This window comes from Cervus elaphus, chromosome 12 (genome assembly GCF_910594005.1).
Source record: "Cervus elaphus chromosome 12, mCerEla1.1, whole genome shotgun sequence".
Taxonomy (NCBI): Eukaryota; Metazoa; Chordata; class Mammalia; order Artiodactyla; family Cervidae; genus Cervus; species Cervus elaphus.
The window spans coordinates 17,835,531-17,855,230 of NC_057826.1; the positions used below are offsets into that span (position 1 = coordinate 17,835,531).

Here is a 19,700-nt window from a genome sequence, read left to right on the forward strand (position 1 = left end):
GGACTCTCAAGAGTCTTCTCCAACACCACAGTTCAAAAGCATCAGTTCTTCAGTGCTCATCTTTCTTTATAGTCTAACTCTCACATCCATACATGGCTACTGGAAAAACCATAGCTTTGACCAGACGGACCTTTGTTGACAAAGTAATGTCTCTGCTTTTTCATATGCTGTCTAGGTTGGTCATAACTTTTCTTCCAAGGAGCAAGCGTCTTTTGATTTCATGGCTGCAGTCTCCATCTGCAGTGATTTTGGAGCCCCCCAAAATAAAGTCTGACACTATTTCCACTGTTTTCCCATCTGTTTGCCAAGACGTGATGGGACCAGATGCCATGATCTTAGTTTTCTGGATGTTGAGCTTTAAGCTGACTTTTTCACTCTTCTCTTTAACTTTCATCAAGAGGCTCTTTAGTTCTTCACTTTCTGCCATAAGGGTGGTGTCATCTGCATATCTGAGGTTATTGCTATTTCTCCTGGCAGTCTTGATTCCAGCTTGTGCTTCATCCAGCCCAGCATTTCTCATGATGTACGCTGCATATAAGTTAAATAAGCAGGGTGACAATATACAGCCTTGACATACTCCTTTTCCTATTTGGAACCAGTCTGTTGTTCCATGTCCAGTTCTAACTGTTGCTTCCTGACCTGCATACTTGTTTCTCAAGAGGCAGGTCAGGTGGTCTGGTATTCCCATCTCTTGAATTTTCCAGTTTGTTGTGATCCACACAGTCAAAGGCTTTGGCATAGTCAATAAAGCAGAAGTAGATATTTTTCTGGAATTCTCTTGCTTTTTCAGTGATCCAGCGGATGTCAGCAATTTGATCTCTGGTTCCTCTGCCTTTTCTAAATCCAGCTTGAACATCTGGAAGTTCACAGTTCATGTACTGTTGAAACTTGGCTTGGAGAATTTTGAGCATTACTATACTAGTGTGTGAGATGAGTGCAATTGTGTGGTAGTTTGAACATTCTTTGGCATTGCCTTTCTTTGGGATTGGAATGAAAAATGACCTTTTCCAGTCCTGTGGCCACTGCTGAGTATTCCAAATTTGCTGGCATATTGAGTTCAGCACTTTCACAGCATCATCTTTTAGGATTTGAAATAGCTTGAAAACTGGAATTCCATCACCTCCACTACCTTTGTTTGTAGTGATGCTTCCTAAGGCCCAGTTGACTTCACATTCCAGGATGTCTGGTTCTATGTGAGTGATCATACCATCATGATTATTTGGTGTGTGAAGATCTTTTTTGTGTTGTTCTTCTGTATATTCTTGCCACCTCTTAATATCTTCTGCTTCTGTTGGGTCCATACCATTTCTGTCTTTTATTGTGCCCATCTTTGCATGAAATGTTCCCTTGGTATCTCTAATTTTCTTGAAGAGATCTCTAGTCTTTCCCATTCTATTGTTTCCTCTATTTCTTTGCATTGCTCACTGAGGAAGGCTTTCTTAGCTCTCCTTGCTATTATTTGGAACTCTGCATTCAAATGTGTATATCTTTGCTTTTCTCCTTTGCCTTCATCTTCTCTTCTTTTCTCAGCTATTTGTAAGGCCTCCTCAGACAACCATTTGCCTTTTTGCATTTCTTTTTCTTGGGAATGGTTTTGATCCCTGTCTCCTGTACAGTGTCATGAACCCCCATCCATAGTTCTTGAGGCAGTCTGAAATTTAATAGACCGAACTAGTTCCAATTTCATGATTTGTTTACCTACAGTAGCCAAAATGATCCTTTAAAAGTATAAATCTCATTATTCCTCTGGTCAGAAACTTCTAGTGGTTGATCTTGTTAAGAATAAAAGAATAGATTTATTGTACACCTCAAATAGACCAACTATCCTATGAACCTCTTTGAAGCACTTGACTTCCTTTCTGACTTCAGTTTCTACCCTCCCTTCACTGGGGGAGCTGTAGCCACATCATCTCCTTGCTGTTCCTCCTGCACATGAACATAGTCCTGCCTCCAGACTTGGGCACTTGTTCTTTTGACCTGGAATGTTCTCTCCCATCTCTCTATTTGGACTTGTCCTTTCATTAAATACCTTGAGATCTTTCTGTTCAAATGTAGCCTAATGAGTAAAGCCTTCCTTTATTACTTTATCTAAAAGAGAGTCCTCCTTTCTACCTACCTTCCAATCTCAGCACGTAACTTTCATCTCACCCTGTTTGATTTTTCCTCATTATATATTTGTTTCCTTATTATTTTTATAATCTCCTCAAATAGCATACACCAGAAGGGTAGGGGCTTTGTTTTGTTCTCTGCCTTATTCCATAGTCTGGAAGAGTATCTGTCCTATAATTGGTCCTCAATCCATAATTTGTTGATGTAAGGAAGATACGTTTTCTGGTTCAAATTACAACGGTTTTTTCCACAAAGTACATTAAAAAATTCCAGAATTTAAAAAAGAAATAGAACTAAGAAGCAACATATAGATGTTTTTGTCTAATATAAGAAGAGGAACTATAACTGTTTTGAGACATGTTTTTGGATAAGATTTAGAAACATGGATTTCTTTTTTTATCAAAATATAGTTGACATACAATATTACATTAGCTTCAGGTATATTACATAGCCATTTTATATTTGCATACATTATGAAATGATCATCACAGTGAGTCTAGTCCCTATACACAGTGGTTATGTTATTGACAGTGTTCCTTATATTGTATGTTACATCCCTGCAGCTTATATATTTTCTAACTAGAGGTTTGCACTGCTTCATCCCTTTCACTTTTTTCTCCCCCTCCATCCATAATGTGGGTTTCCTGATAGTTCAGATAGGTGAGTTAACAACTGGGTAAAATTCTGTACACAAAGGGCAAACATGTATGTTTCCATAACCCACTTGATTCTGGAGAGAAGTCTTTTGGGCCTGTTCCCACTGTCTTTCTATGGCTTGATAGCTCATTTCTTTTTAGTGCTGAATATTATTCCATTCTTCTGATGTATCACAGTTTACAGTAATACGATCCTTCAGGTTGCAGACTTGCAAAGATGCGAACGTGCATTCGCATGTCCAGTCACATAAGTCAGCTCCTGTGTCTAGTGCACGTTGCCGTGTGTGTGCGTCCTCTGCAGGTGTTGTGGTTTCGTGCGCCCTCCTGTACAGACTGTTGCTGTGTAACAGGAGCTTGCTAGTGAAGACCTGATGGCGTTGGAGGCACAGAGAAAGGACAGTCTGAGACAAGAGGAAGAAGTAACTGAGGAACCCAAGAGACGGACAGTGCAGGAGACGGCAAGAGGGTTTTCTGTGTTTGAGGAGGCATTGTCAGTTTCTAGGCGCAGGACCTGGGTGTGGAACAGTCTGCGAAGGTTGCAGCAGCCGTTCTGAATGCAGTCCAGTGCTACTGTGAGCGTCATCTTTGGTGAGAACAGAGGACACTGGATCGAGGAGGGTAGATAGAATTGGGGGCACTAGTGGTAAAGAACCCACCTGCCAGTGCAGGAGACGTAGGAGACGCCGGTTCAATCCCTGGGTTGGGAAGATCCCCTGGAGGAGGGCATGACAGCCCACTCCAGTATTCTTGCCTGGAGAATCCCATGGACAAAGGAGCCTGGTGGGCTACAGACCATAGGGTTGCAAAGAGTTGAATACGCCTGAAGCGACTTAGCACAGCACAGATAGAATTGGATCCAACAAGGAACCAGAACGAGCAAGTTGCCATTATTGTCAGAATTGCAGCTTGCCCTCCATCTCCTGTAGCTGAGGATCCTTCAGCTCTGTCATCTCCCAGCTCCTCTCTTCCTCCAGTCAGTAACTCTTCTTGCCTCTTCACCCAATGCCAGCCCCTGCATGCCAGTTGTTGACCTGTACTACTGTACTTTTTAGGGTGTACTATACTGTAAGATTAAAAATGTTTATTTTTGTGTGTGTGTTTTTTATGCATTATTTGTGTGAAAAGTATTATAAATCTATTATAATGCAGTCCTGTAGAGCTGATTGTGTTAGTTGGGTACTTAGGCTGACTTTGTTGGACTTAATGAACAAATTGGACCTAGGAAAATGCTCTCAGAACTGAGCTCGTTTGTGTGTAGGAGACTTAACTGTATTTATTCATTCATCTACTGAAGGACATCTTGGTTGTTTCCAAGTTTTGGCAGTTGTGTAGTAAGTTTTTATAAACAATCGTGTAGGATTTTGTGTGGAGTTTTTCAGATTCTTTGGGTAAATACCTAGGATTGTAAGGTAATGGTATGTTCAGTTTTGTAAGAAACTGCCAGACTCTTCTTCCAAAATGGCTGTACCATTTTACATTCCCAGTAACAATGAGTGAAAGTTACATATCCTTGCCAGAATGTGGTGTTGTCAGTGTTGTGGACTTTAGTCATTCCAGTAGATGTGTAGTGGTATTTCATTGTCATTTTAGCTTGTGGTTCCCCAGTGATGTATGATTTTGAACATCGAAATTTTCATGATCTTTTTTTGCCATCTGTATATCGTCTTTGTTGAGGTATCTGTTCAGCTCTTTTGCCCATTTTTAACTAGAGTTGTTAGTTTCAAGAGTTCTTTGTGTATTTTAGATAACAGTCCCTTTTCTGATGTGCCTTTTGGAAATATTTTCTCCCATTCTGTGGATTGTAATCTCTTGACAGTCTTATGCAGAGCGGAAGTTTTTAATTTTAATGAAGTCTTAACTCATCAGTTATTTCTTTCATGGATCATGCCTTTGGTCTATTCTTAAAGTTTTTATCACACCTAAAGTTATCTAGATTTTATTTTGCCCCATGTTATCTTCTACAAGTTTTACAGTTTAGCATTTTACATCCCGGTCTGTGGCCCATTTTGAATTAGTTTTTGTGAAGGATGTAAAGTCTGTGTCTAAATTAATTTTATTTTTCATGTGGCTGTCCACTTGTTCTAGTGTCATTTATTGAAAAGACTGTCTTTTCTCCATTATAGTGCTTTTATTCTTTTGTGAAAGATCAGTTAACAATATTCACGTGGGTCCATTTGGGGCTTTAAATTTTAGAATGAGTTTGTCAGTATCTGCAAAATAACTTGCTAGAATTTTGATTGCAATTGTGTTGAATCTGTAGATGAAGTAGGGAAGAATTGATACCTTGATAATTTTGAGTATTCCTATCCATTAACATAGATTATCTCGCCATTTATTTAGTTCACTTGATTTTGTTCATCAGAGTTTTGTAGATTTCAAGATCTTTTATGTGTTTTGTTAGATTTGCCATAAATTTTACCCAAATATTTAATTTTATAGGTGCTTATGTAAAATTCGTTGTTTTTAATTTCAAATTCTTCTTTATTGCTGGTCTATTGACTTTTGTACCTTGTATCCTGCAGCTTTGCTATAGTTAATTGTTTATTAGTTCCAGGAGTTTTTTGACCGATTCTTTTTTAATTTTCTACATAAATCATCTGTGAAAAGACACTTTTATTTTGTTTTTATAATATGCAGTTTTATATAGACTAGAACTGCCCTCTTTACCTTTTGCTCCTTCTCTTCTCTTACCCCGTCAGCTGGCGTAGTGGATGCTGCTGTGACGCTGACTAAGGCTGCTTAAGAGCAGCGGTGAGAGGGGACACCTTTCCTTTGCTCTTTTTTAAAAAAAATATTTATTTTTAATTGGAGGATAATTGCTTTACAATATTGTGTTAGTATCTGCCATATATGAATATGAATCAGCTATAGGTACATGCATGTCTTTTCCCTCTTGAACCTCTCTCCTACCTCCCACCCCATCCCACCCCTCTAGGTTGTCACAGAGCATCAGATTTGAGCTCCCTGTATGTTCCTAATCTTATTAGGAAGTTTTCCAGTTGCTCACAATTAAGTAAAATGTCAGCTGTAAGTTTTTTGATGTTCTTGGTTAAGCTGAGGAAATTCCTCTTTATTCCTAGTTTGCTGAGAGTGTTTATCAGGAATGAGTGTTGGATTTTGTGAAATGCCTTTTCTGTATCTCTTGATATGATCATGTGACTTTTCTTTTTAACGTCTTAATGTGATGGATTGCATTAAATAATTTTCAAATGTTGAATTAGCCTTGACTAACCTGAGATTAATCCCACTTGGTTGTGGTGTATAATTCTTATTATACATTGTTGGATTTCATTTGCTGCTATTCCTAGTCACATTTTTATTAATAGTTTCATTAGACCCCTTCATGGCATACTGATCAAGTACTCAGTTGAAGCTTTGAAAAATAGCCATATATATTAGATGATAGCATTGAGGTCAGATTTTTTTCCCTTCCATAGGCTGAATTGCTTAAATTTAACAGGATGGAATTTAGAACACATTATGAAAGATTTTTTGAGAATCAGTTTAGTATGCACAGTTAATGGCACAAACTGTTTTTTAATTCCGGCTCTGTCACTTAGACGCTGTGAAACCCTGAGCAGGTTATTTCATCTCCATTTCTCAGTTTCTTCATCTATAAAAGGAGGGTACTGATGGGACTTATCACGTAACGTTCTTAATGTTGTTTTGAAATATAAAGTAATAGACATTAATCATTTAAGACAATAGCTGGGACATAGTAAGGGCTGATTAACTGTTACCTGTGGTTATTATGAAGTTCTGCACTTAGGTTCAAACTCAGTTGTTTAGGATTTGAGTGGTATGATTTAGCACAACTGAGAAAGATTAGATATCTTAGTTTTTTGTTGATTGTAAACATAGGGAAGTGATAGTGTATTTAGATAATGATAAAAATTAATGTACTTTTAAGTTCTAAAAGAGTGGTTAACAGCCCCGATTTTACCTCGGTCATTTTCCCACTAAAATTGTCTAAAATAAAAACAAAAGAAAAGGAAAAACAAAAAAGCCCTTTGCCAGAATCTAGGAGAAATATGTAATTACTTACAAAGTAGAGGATCTGGATTGAGAAAAACCAATCTAAATATTGGTTAAGATTCAATGAAAGAAGGAAGGAAAATGTTTCATGACTTTTTTCTCATGTTCTGACCTGAAGACACAGTTTAGCACCAACTGAAAAATTGATCGCTGTTCTCTCTTCATGACTTCAAGCTTAAAAAATTATTCATGTAAAAGTAACCTTTCCTGTCTCAGTGAGACCTTAAACTGAACATGCTATCTAATACTGCAAACTATTTTGTTGAATTATTTCTATAACTTTTATTTTTTAAGTGACTATACAGTTTCCTTAGGTTTATAGTTTATGAGATTTAGAATTCTAGTTGTGGGAGAGATAAAGTTTTTTTTCACTGAAGCACCTAGAACAGTGTGTGGGACAGCATAGTTACTCAGTAAATGTTTGCTGAATTAGTTAGATGAACAAAATCTCAGACTGATGCTCAATATATTATACTAGTAAAAGCAATAGCAACTTTAATTCAAGTCAGGGCAGGGGCCTGGAGTTCTGCCTCCAGGTCCTGCCCTTTTCCACCCTGTGGCATCTCTCTAAGTAGCGTGGTTTGAAAACTGTTTTGCAAGTGATGATCTATGAAGTTGCTGGAGTAGGAGTTGCCCATTTCATTTTATCCTTCTTTCTATATCTTGAAATAGTAATTCCCAGAAAACATCTGGCCTCAGTGGAATGGTGGTAGATACATGTGATTGGCTACAGAATGGCTCATTTCCTATGGGAAATATACTTTCTAAAATATAAAGCTCTGTTACAGCCACTGGTTGAGAGAACTCCTGGTAACACTGCATATGACATCAATTCAGAATATCAGAGAACATTATCATGCTAACATTTTAGATACTAAACAAAAGAAAACAAAAAATCAGCAAAGAAAATCAATAAAGTTGGGCTAAAACCCTAAAATATAAATAGAAACAAATCTAAAGTGCTTCAAATTAATAGTATAAACACTCTGAAGGGGGAAAAATAAGTATAAACACAGTGAAGGGGGAAAAATAAGTAACCCAGGTAACTTTTGAGCATCCTGTACTTTGAAATTCAAAATTAAAAGACAAACAATAAACCCTAATTTGTAGGCTCTTTTTTGTAATGATATGAATTGGCAACTTTGAAACTATTTTCTATCTATATTAGGACTCAGCAAATGAATAAGTGTACTGAGGATCATGGGAGCCAGGTTTTTCAACTGTTGGAGAAGGTAGTTTTATATATATATGGAAGAAAAGACTCCAGTAAAATCCTGTGATGTTCGATTTAAATGGGAAGTTATGAACTCATGGTTTTTAACATTTATTTATATAAAGACAAATATACATGTATGCATGTATACACTTATGTATCTTTCTCTTAGGGATGTGTATAATTGTATGTATACATATATGTGTGTATGCATATGTGTATATGCGTACACACACATATGTATATATGTGTCTATAATTCCAGCTTTGTTTGCTAAGAGGCCTTGAAGCAATTGCATTGAACATGCCTAACTCCCATATGCTGGTTTCTAAACCATTCTCTACTTAAAGGAAACCAGAGCTCCTTGGAGAAATGGTTGATCCCAGGAAGAACTGGGTCAGAGAAAGTACAAGAGGAGTCTGGAACATACTGTTGTTTCAGAAAGGAAGGAAGGAGGTAGTCAAAGAATGGTGGGGATGTGTTGAAAGGAGCAGGAACCAGTGTGGAGAAGCATCCACGGGCCAAATGAATGATGATAGTTATAGATTATAACCTATTGAAAAAATAAGAACCATACAAATAAGTAAGTGAATGAATAAATGACTTAAGTTGGGGAGAAGGGAAAGTTCTTCATTAGAATGGTTAATAAGTATAGAACTATTGGAATTAGAAAATGGCCATTTGGGGACAATTAAAATAGTACTTTCACACAATAATCCTCTGCAGGTACCAAAACTGTGGAGTAAAGTTTGATGAGGAGAATGGTATTTACATAGTCTCAAGACAGTTCCTAACAATGTATTTACTTATTACAAAGAGAAAAGCAGTAACTTCAAGGTGGAGAATCTTGGCAGATACTCATTAAGCAAGTGATCAAAGTTAGTATCACTGGTAATAGAACCCATAACTTCTTGCAGCTTCTATGTGATGCAGTGAGAAGCACCCAACATTACTTCTTGACATTCCTACAAAAAATGCATAGCCTGAATTTAAACATGAGAGACCATCAGACAAACCTAAATTGAGGAACATTATACAAAATAAATGGTCTGTGTTCTTTAAAAATATCAGTCTTATAAGACACAGGCTAAGAAACTGTTCCGATTCTGAAAGAGACATTACCAGTAAATGCAGTGCATGATTCTGAATTGACTTCTGGACTGGGGAAATAGGTAGCTTTAAAAGACATTTTTTAAAGCAGTTAATGATATTTGAATATGGGCTGTAATTATATAGTAGAAATTTTAACATTGACACAATACTGATTTGGTTAGGTATACTGTAGTTATCTAAGTGAATGTCTGTGTTCCTGGGAAACTATATGAAAAAAAATATTGAGGGCTGAAATGCTAAGTGTCTACAACTCACTCTCACGTGGTTCAGAAAAAAAATTTGTGAGGAAGAAAGAGACTGACAAAGCAAATGGGGTAAAATGTAAATAGTGATATTTGCAAATTTTCTTGAAGTTACATAAATTTACCTAAAAATTCCTGAATTAAAATACTTGAGTTGTGGTTGAACTGACTTGATCTTATTAATGATTTGTAGAATTCATGAAAAGGACAAAAAGTTATTCTCATCGTTTAGAGAAAGTAGTGAAGCAAATGCTGATCAAGTAGAAAAAACTCTAAATTATTAGGATATAGAACAGAAGGATTTTTTGGTTTGGATTTTTGTCATAGCTTAGTAACCTTGGGCATCTCACGTCCTATGTTCATTTCCTTAAACTTATTTATGAACTAGATAGTTTAAGGACTTCTTAAATATCTCCTATTTAGCTAGTAAGTTTTCTTTAAAAAAGTGCTTTGTAAAAATTAAATGACCTTTGTTCCAGACAGATCATTTTATAATTTTATTAAGAAAAATTGAAGGCCATTTTTGCCGTTATTTGTTAAAAGAGGGTATTTGGGGGGATAGAAGTTGTTTCTTTATTAAATCTTTGAGCTACAATGAATGCAGTCATTTTAATAATTATTTTTATGTAATGTACCATTTTAATAATATAATATACTTTTTAAACTAATAACATTCATAAAAATGCACCTTGGTGATAGTATTGATGAACTGTTTTAACAAAATTATCCTATAGGATTTTTGTATGATTTCTATTTTTCCTATTTTAAATTGATTTTTGTATTGTGTTGCTAAAATCACCCCTTCAGAGAAACACCTAACCTTACCACAGATAGATGTATTGTTGGCAAATGCAGGTATTGATAGAAATCTCATTATTCATTGTAAAATTATTTTATTGAGATTCTAAAGACAGCCATAGTGACAGTTTCAGTTGTTTTGACTAGTGTAAAATTCCAGGTGTAAACGGACACAATTATTCTTCAGTGGTAATGGTAGTTCTAACCTATTTCGATGATGTGTTTGCTTCTATTTTTCTCTTATAAAAATTCCTTTCTACTATTGGTGGGAATCATTCTTTCTTGACACCCCTCTTCCTGTTTTGGGCCCCTTGAATATTACTGGTCTTAGAAAGTGTATGCCTGCAATGGGATTCATGGGAGTTGTTGTCAGTAGACAACAATGTCTTTTCTGTTTGGCTCTTTCTCTATATACATATGGTATTTTATATTTCAGAGATTCAGTAGTGTACCTTTAGGCATTTGACTGCTGTTCAGAGGAATGATTTATTATTAATTAGAGGAGGTTATGTTTCTGTTTGTATGTGGATCTTAACAGTTGCCGTGGTGATTTGAAGTGGTCATCTTTGTTATATCATCATAATAAAGCTCTGACTCCTGGGGGAAGTTGTGAGCTTCCTCTTTTTATTTTGTGTATCTGTCTTTTGATTTATCATATCCATGTAATGTAGCAATAATTATGTTACTAACAACAATTTTGTGAGATGTTTATTATTCTCATTTTACAGATGAGGAAACTGAGGCTTGGTGAAGTTACGAAAGTTGTCCAAAGTCACACAGCTTGTAAAGGGCACAGTCAAGATTCAGAGCCAGGTCTGTCCAATTTCAAAACTCTTAATCATGGCCATGAAACTTTGCAAGAGCTGTGAAATGTCAGCCTGTGATAAGTTGTATGATATTAATATTGCTTAACTGTCATTTAACTCTTATTGATAATTTTTGATGGTTTTTTTCATCTATAATAATTTTGTGTATCTTTTTAACTATTATGAAAAGAAATATGACATAGTAATGTGGGTCTGGGCTCTGGAGACAGCTCTGTAGACAGCTGGGTATGAATCACTAAGCTTCTCCACTTACTTGTGTGACACTGGGAAAGTTACTTAACTTTTCTGTACCTCAGTTTTCCTATCTGTAAAATGGTGATAGTAATATAGTCCGCCTGATGTGGGTTGTTGTGAAGATTAAATGATTTAAAAGTACGCAAAGCACTTCGGCTTCCCTTGTGGCTCAGCTGGTAAAGAATCTGCCTGCAATGTGGGAGACCTGGGTTTGATCCCTGGGTTGGAAAGATCCCCTGGAGAAAGGAAAGGCTACTCACTCCAGTATTCTGGCCTGGAGAATTCCATGGACTCTATAGTCCATGGGGTCTCAAAGAGTTGGACATGCCTGAGCAACTTTCACTTTCACTTTTCATACAAAGCACTTGTAACAGTGCCTGGCACACAGTAAGCATTCAATAAATATTAACTATTAGTATTATCATCTCCGAGCAACAAATAAAACAGATGATCATTATTTCTAATTCTCTGTTAGGAAATTTAGATGAAGCATAGTTTAAGCAGCACATGAAACCTACATAAGCCAAAATTAAATTGAATAAATTAGACCTAAAGACCTAAAGGAAAAAAAGACAAAAAGGAAAAAAAAAATTTGATCAAATTCAGATCCATGGTAAAGCCGACTGGGAAACTGCTTCTAGGTCTTACATGTATAAGGACCACATACAGGTCCATAGGAGCTCAATATGACCATTGTGTCATGAATGTCTTGTCTGTTTTCCTCTTGAAAGTGAAATTTGTATTCAAAATAAATGTTTACGATTTTAGGTGACTTAAGGAGATTGTGTTTTGGCAGTGTTCACAGATTATCAAGAATGAAAACTTTACATGTTGTGTAAAATGTTGGCAACGTTTCATCACTTGCAGGAGTGGTTATTAGAACTTGCACTGTGGTGATTGTCCGCACCGATTGAGCTTTGAACCAGTGGGACCACAGCACACTCACCCAGAACTGAGCCATGTACTGATCACATGCTCTTCACTCCTACTTATTCCTTGTAGCTGTCAGAATTCTGAAGTGTGATAGCAACTCTTGCTACAATTTAGTAAAGTAAAATACCTGTAATTAGTACCTAGTAAGTTTATACCAATTGCAAAAATATCTGTCAAAGGGAGTAATTTGAGTCACGTTACATAAAAGTTCAAAAGCTCTTATTAAAAATAGGACTTGCTTTGTATATGAGCCCAATACTTCAGAGGCTTTAATCTACACATGCATTTAATTTATTCTTTTCATTATATTGAGCCTTCCTCTCCTCAACCGTAGTGTCTCTTTCTAGCTATTTAGATATTTTTTATTTATTTATGGCTGTGCTGGTTCTTCATTGCTGCTCACACTTTCTCTAGTTGCGGTGACCGGGAGCTACTCTTGTGGCAGTGCGCAGACTTCTTGCTGTGATGGCTTCTCTTGTTGCAGAGCCTGGGCTCTGGGGTGCGAGGGCCTCAGCAGTTGCGGCATGTGGGCCCGGCAGCTGTAGTCCCCAGGCCCTGGAGCACAGGCTTAATAGTTGTGGGCATGGGCTTAGTTGCTCCAGGGCATGCGGATCATCTTGGAACAGGGCTCCAACCTGTGTCTCCTGCATTGGCAGGTGGGTTCTTTACCATTGAGCCATTAGGAAAGTCCCTTAGATATTTAAAAATATCTTTCAATAGTTTCTTTTTCTCATAAGTCTCTCAAATCTTCTCTTAAATTTAATTATTATTGTTGTTAAAATTTTAAGTTTTTCCTCTTTTTTTTACATTTTCAGTTTACTGATAGAAACTTTTTTGGTGTATAGATCTCTGTTCAGCCACCTTAGCTGAAGTGTGATGATTGCAGTTGTGTCTTTCTTTCCAGTGCTTATATAGTTTCTTTCTCTTGCCTTGCTATGCTAGTTAGGACTTTTGAGTACAGCGTTCAATACAAGTGTTAAAGAGTGGGCATTCTTATATTGCACTTAGCTTTTAAAAAGAAGTGGTCCATTAATAAAAACACAACAAAGATCCTGCATACTGCAGCTAAGACCTGAGGCAGTCAAATAAGTAAATAAATATCTCTAAAAAAATAAAAGTAGTTGCATTTTAAAAAAAGAAAAAGAAAAGGGATAAGTGAAGATATACAAGGCAAATGGAAATAAAGCAATCACAGAAGAAAGTGTTGCTGTGTGACCACTCCTTTCAGTGACTGATTTTTCTCCCTTTCCTGATAGCAAACTTTAGTAAAGAACTGATATTCCATATTATTGAGGTGTTTTGAGGAAGTCTCAAAAAGATTGATTTTGTGTTAATCATAGAATAGTCATTTTCTTTTTTTCCCCCTTCTCTTCCTCCTTTTTCTTTTCCTTCTTTTCTTCTCCCTTCTCCTCTTTCTTTTTCTTCATTCTTGAATTGGGATGTATCTGTCATATTGGGGTGCTTGTTACTTTTGATATTTCACAGTTAATGAACAATTATTAACAATTTTGGCAGCATTTCTGTTTTGGAACATAAAATAATGATATATCAGTTGATGGCATCTTAGCTTTGATGAAATATACATTTTTACATACATACCATGACTCTATCCTACCCCATCCTCTACAAAATGCCCTGTTTTGTTTTGTTTTTTGTCTCTCTCATCCTGTGCTTCTATCACTCAAGATCTTAATGGAAGAAATAATCCTTATTTTGTCATCCTGGCTCCTCTTCATGCAGCACTTAGCACAATACTTTGTTGGGCACAGGGTTGTATTTAACAATTAAGGGAAGTATGTAGATATACTGAATCATAGCACAGACTGTGACACATTTATATTAGTGACCGGTTTTTTAGCTTCTTGGTGAGAAGAGATTAATACCTACATTAGTTAAGATTATTTTAAATATAAAGAACAGAGCCCAGTGCTTCCTACATTAAGCAAGTTAGAGAATTTATTGGATGGATATTTAGTCATCTGATGACATTCAAGAAAGTTTAACCGATAAAACAAACAAAAAAAAGTGATTAAAGGAAATTCCCTCGTGGTCCAGTGGTTAGGACTCCACACTTCCACTGTAGGGGGCATGGGTTCGACCCTTGTTGAGGAACTAAGATCCTTACAAGCCACACAGGGCAAGAAAAAGAAAGGAAGAAAGACAGTTTAAAAATAGAAAGTACTGTGAAGGAAAATGAAAAGAGTAGTAACAGTAAAGAATTACAGGGACTCCCCGGTGGCCCAGTGGCTAAGACTCCAAGCTCCCAATGCAGGGGGTGATCCCCGGTTAGAGAAATAGATTCCACATGCCACGACTGAAGAGTTCACATGCCACAACTAGAAGATCCTGTACACCACAACTAAAGATCCCCCGTGCTTCATCTAAGACCTGACACAGCCAAATAAATAAAAATTAAAAAATAAACTATACTGAGATATTTTTTAAAAAGAATTATAGAGGATGGTATTTAGAGAGGAAAAGAAAGCCTCATGAATGAAGGTAACATTTAGGTTGAGACTTGAAGTGTGAATGGAAGACAGGCATTGTTGAAGTTTTTGAGAGAGAAGCATTTTAGACAGAGGGAAATAGCAGGCCCGGAGTGGGAAAGAGCTTGCAGTTAACTGAAAGAGAATACTGGTTAGTTGAGGAGAGTGTCACTTTGAGGTGGGAGAGGCAGGCAGGGGCTGTACCATAGCATGTTAGTATCTGCTCTGCCTTTGTGACATGCCGGCCACTGTTCGAAGCACTTCTCAAGCAGTGTCAGTTATTATGCCATATTGACTCTCTGAATGCTGAGAGTTTGGGTTTACCTTGAAGATGCATCGGGAAGCCATGGAACTATTATTCAGTGCCCTGATCCATTTTTAAAGGTTACACTGAATGCTTTGTTCACAGTTGATCAGAGGGGGACAGCAGAGGAAATTGAAATAAATACTAGTCCATGGCTTATACTAGTTCAGGTAGGAGATGTAGTAAACTTGGACCATGGTCCTTTATGGTAGAGTTGGAGAGCAGTGGACAGATTTAAGATACATTTACAAGTCTTGCTGATGGCTTAGATAAAGGGAGAGGGTTGTGAGGGGAAGGAAGGAGTCAGATTGGAGAAAGTTAAAGAGCTGAAGAGATGATGTGTGTAGATAATTTGTAGTTATTTGTCAGAAAAGGAGAGCAGAACTGTTTTTAACCTTCTTATTTCCATCATTTTTCCAGTGCCATTTCTGTCTCTCTTTTTTAAATTCTTGGAACCAAATATATTTTTATTCTAGTCTGCCTCTCCAGATTGCAGCACCTTTTTCTCATCCCACACTTGACAGATGCTTAGAGGAGGAAAGTCAGTTAAAAAGTAGGCTAGCATTCTCAGCAGTTCTGCCCTTTTTCATCAAGATGTTCCTTGCTAAATCAGTCCTTGCTATATCAGAGCAAAACCATTTTGTTCTATAAGTAAAGGTTTAATTCTTGAAGGAACAGCATCTTAGGAAGTCAGTCTCTGTATTTATGTGTTGCGGGATTAGGGATGATGGTCATACATACTTTATCTGTTAAGTCTCAACATACCTTAAAAGATAAAGTTGAGAATAGCTGAATCACCAGTTCAGTTCACCAATTGTTTTCTCAGTTGAAAGGCAGGTGATAACTAAAAGATAAAATTGGTTGTGTAACTGAAAAAAACTCTCAGAAGAGATAACTTTTTTTTTAAATGTTTCTTAAATATATATAGGTTCAGCTTTTGAAACCACTTTTGACTGCAATTTTAAGTAGACAGAGTCTTTCCTTATTTTTTGAAGCTCTAGTTTTCCATTATTTTTAAGGAGTGAATAAAGAAGCCATGTATCAAAACAAAAGAATTTTGTGGGTAAGATGAAAATTAGTAAGGCAGAAATCTCAAAGTCAGATACTAGATAAGGATCATAGAGTACTATTTAAATAAGTGTTTCTAAGTTTTTAGGATTAATAGTTACAGAATCCTTTGAGATTCCAAAGGAAGTTGAAGAATCTGGCCTCAGAAAATGCACAGACACATGAGCATTCAGATTTGAACATAATCTTAGGGCATTGCTAAATGTGAAGAGCCTGTGGGGGTCCATCCTGCCCTGGTGGAGAACATGTGGTTTGAATCAGGGCTGAGGAGTAGCGGCTAAGCGTCAACACTCAAACTGTGGCAGTCATCTCTTCTCAGATACCAGCCTTTCAGGCAACCTGATTTGTTGTTGTTTTTTAAACTTTTGGTCTGACAGCTGATAAAATAATTTTTAGTTTTAGCTGTTGAAACTCTATTATTAAATTTTTTTTTGAAAATGCTGTAGAAAAGCAGTTACTGTATATGTGTAATCTAGAAAAATGATGTAGATGAACTTATCTGCAAAGCAGAAATAGAGACACAGACATAGAGAACAAACATATGATACCATACGTGGTGGTGGTAGGATGAACTGGAAGATTGGAGTTGGCATATATACACTACTATGTGTAAAATATATAGCTAATGAGCATCGACTGTGTTGCACAGGGAACTCTACCCAATGTTCTCTGGTGACCTAAATGGGAAGGAAATCCAAAAAAGAGGGGGTATATCTATATATACTTATATGTGGCTGATCCACTTTGCTGTACAGTGGAAACTAACACAACATCGTCAAGCAACTATACTTGAATAAAAATTAATTTTAAAAAAAGGAAAAAACTGTCATAGATGGCAGGGTTTTCTGAAATAAGGCAATATAGTATTCAGGATACCCTAAGAAATGAAACTTACTAATAAAGGCAAGGTGAAATACAAATTTCAAATGTACTGATACCTAAGATTATACAGAAGCTGAATAAATGTTTGCTTTTAGAACTAGATTTAAAAAGCAAACAAACCAACTCTTCGTTCTCTCTCTTTTGCCGTGGATCTGTTTGTAACATAACTTTCTCACAAAACTGACCTTGAGCTTTATTAGTCCTATAGGTTAAGTATTGGACCTATTTCCTTCACTGTTGGTGATGAAGCTGTACTTTGTTACTTTTCGTCTGGCTCAGGGCCTAAGTGGAACAATAAGCTAGTGATACAACTTAATTAGTTATAAATTATTTCCTGTTAGGCACATTATGCCAATTAGACCAATATTTAATGAAATCCAAAATTCTTAGGATTCATTGATTGAGTTAGGGGATTGACTAGATGACCTACCTCTAAGTCTTTTGGCCATGCTAAGAGTCTAGGATTCCTTACATTTTTTCACTTGATCAAATAAAAGGGTTTTTTCCATCACTCTGAATCTTGAAAGCAAGTTCCACATCATAAGAAAAAGTAGAAATCAAGGAAAGAAAATGCAAAACCAAAATACTTTGTCTGGAGTATAGTGTTGTAGTTGTTTAGTTGCTAAGTCTTGTCTGACTCTTTTGTGACCCCATGGATTGTAGCCTGCCAGGCTGCCCTGTGCATGGGATTTCCCAGGCAAGAATATGGAGTGGGGTTACCATTTCCTTCTCCAGGGGATCTTCCTGACTCAAGAATTGAACCTGTATCTCCTGCCATTGGCAGGCGAATTCTTTTCCACTCTTCAGTTCAGTCACTCAGTCATGTCCAACTCTTTGCAACCTCATGGACTGCAGCAAGTCAGGCTTCCCTGTCCATCACCAACTCCCAGAGCTTACTCAAACTCATGTCCATCGAGTCAGTGATGCCATCCAACCATCTCATCCTCTGTCGTTCCCTTCTCCTCCTGCCTTCAATCTTTCCCAGCATCAGGGTCTTTTCAAATGAGTCAGTTCTTCCCATCAGGTGGCCAAAGTATTGGAGTTTCAGCTTCAGCATCAGTCCTTCCAATGAATATTCACGACTGATTTCCTTGAGGATTGACTGGTTGGATCTCCTTGCAGTCCAAGAGACTCTCGAGAGTCTTCTTCAACACCACAGTTCAAAAGCATCAATTCTTCTGCACTCAGTTTTCTTTATAGTCCAACTCTCACATCCATACATGACTACTGGAAAAACAATAACTTTGACTGGACGGACTTTGGTTGGCAAAATAATGTCTCTGCTTTTTAATATGCTGTCTAGGTTGGTCATAGCTTTTCTTCCAATGAGCAAGCATCTTTTAATTTCGTGGCTGCAATCACCATCTGCAGTGATTTTGGAGCCCAAAAAAATAGTCTCTCACTATTTTCATCTGTTTGCCATGAGGTGATGGGACATGATGCCATGGTCTTAGTTTTCTGAATGTTGAGTTTTAAGCCAACTTTACCACTGAGCCATATAATGTTATACTTTAAATGATCACTTGATATATGGCATTTTTAGCTTAGATTTTTTAGTGACGGAACAAATTACTAAGATTATTGTTAGCAGGTGTACAGTCAGAACATTTTTTTCTTGTCACTGATAGCTCAGTTGGTAAAGAATCTGCTTGCAATTCAGGAGACCCTGGTTTGATTCCTGGGTCAGGAAGATCTGCTGGAGAAGGGATAGGCTACCCACTCCAGTATTCTTGGGCTTCCCTTGTAGCTCAGCTGTTAAAGAATCTGCCTGCAATGTGGGAGACCTGGGTTCAATCCCTGGGTTGGAAAAATCCCCTGGAGAAGGGAACAGCTACCCACTCCAGTATTCTGGCCTGGAGAATTCCAGGGACAGAGGAGCCTGGTAGGCTGCCGTCTATGGGGTCACAAAGAGTTGGACACGACTGAAGCGACTTAGCAGCAGCAGCATACACAGTGTGAGCTTACTGTGTAGTTCTGGTTCTGGGTGTTAATGCCAACAACGGTGAGCACTCAGGAAATACCGCCTGTGTACTGGGCGCCGTGTGTATTGTACACCATGCAGTTTGCATATAATGATTCACTGCATTCTCACAGTAGCCCTGTTACGTAGATTCTATTTTTAATCTGTGTTTCTTGGATAAGGAAACAGGCACTGAAAAGTTAAACAGTTTGTCCCAATTACACGGTTAATAACTGGCAGATTTGCCTGGTACTAGAATCTGTGCATTTAGTCCCCTCACATTACCTCTCAAAAATATGCCACACTAAGCATAATAACATTTAGGCATATGTGTATAATTAACGGGCTTCCCTGGTGACTCAGATGGTAAAGAATCTGCCTGCAATGCGGGAGACCCAGGTTTGATGCCTGGGTCGGGAAGATCCCCTGGAGAAGGGCATGGTAACCCCAAACAAGAAAGAAAACCAAGAGAATGATAAACATAATTAAGGTTAGTGTTACTTCCGGGGGAAAAGAAAGGGGGATGTAATCAGCAAAGGTTCACATGGGAACTTCGAAAGGTTTAGTAATGCTCTAATTCTTAAGCTGAGTAGAAGATACACAAGTTTTCATTTCATTATGTTCTGTAACCTACATATGAATGTGTATATTCTTTTGTATACATCAGCTATTTTATAATTTAATTATGTGGAAAGCAAGTCACCTAAAATTCTTCTGAGGGTAGAGATGGGGAGTGTAGAAATATAAACACATACATGTATAATTATGAGACATCTAATTAAGGGGTAAGAAAAATAAGTTACATTTAATTATAAAATTTATATCTCACTCTTCGGTCAA

The 19,700-nt window shown here is 37.2% G+C and overlaps 1 protein-coding gene across 9 annotated transcripts in view; it reads left to right on the forward strand.

Moving 5' to 3' along the window:
* NUMB (NUMB endocytic adaptor protein) overlaps positions 1-19,700 on the forward strand; it is a 155,752-nt gene that overhangs the window by 65,193 nt on the left and 70,859 nt on the right. For 6 of the 9 annotated variants that reach the window (XM_043921022.1, XM_043921024.1, XM_043921026.1 and 3 more), the window contains exon 3: positions 10,895-10,979. The exons of the other annotated variants lie outside the window; for them this stretch is intronic. The gene's annotated coding sequence lies outside the window, so the exon portion shown is untranslated. The remainder of the gene's footprint in view (positions 1-10,894; positions 10,980-19,700) is intronic. 9 annotated transcript variants of the gene reach the window in all.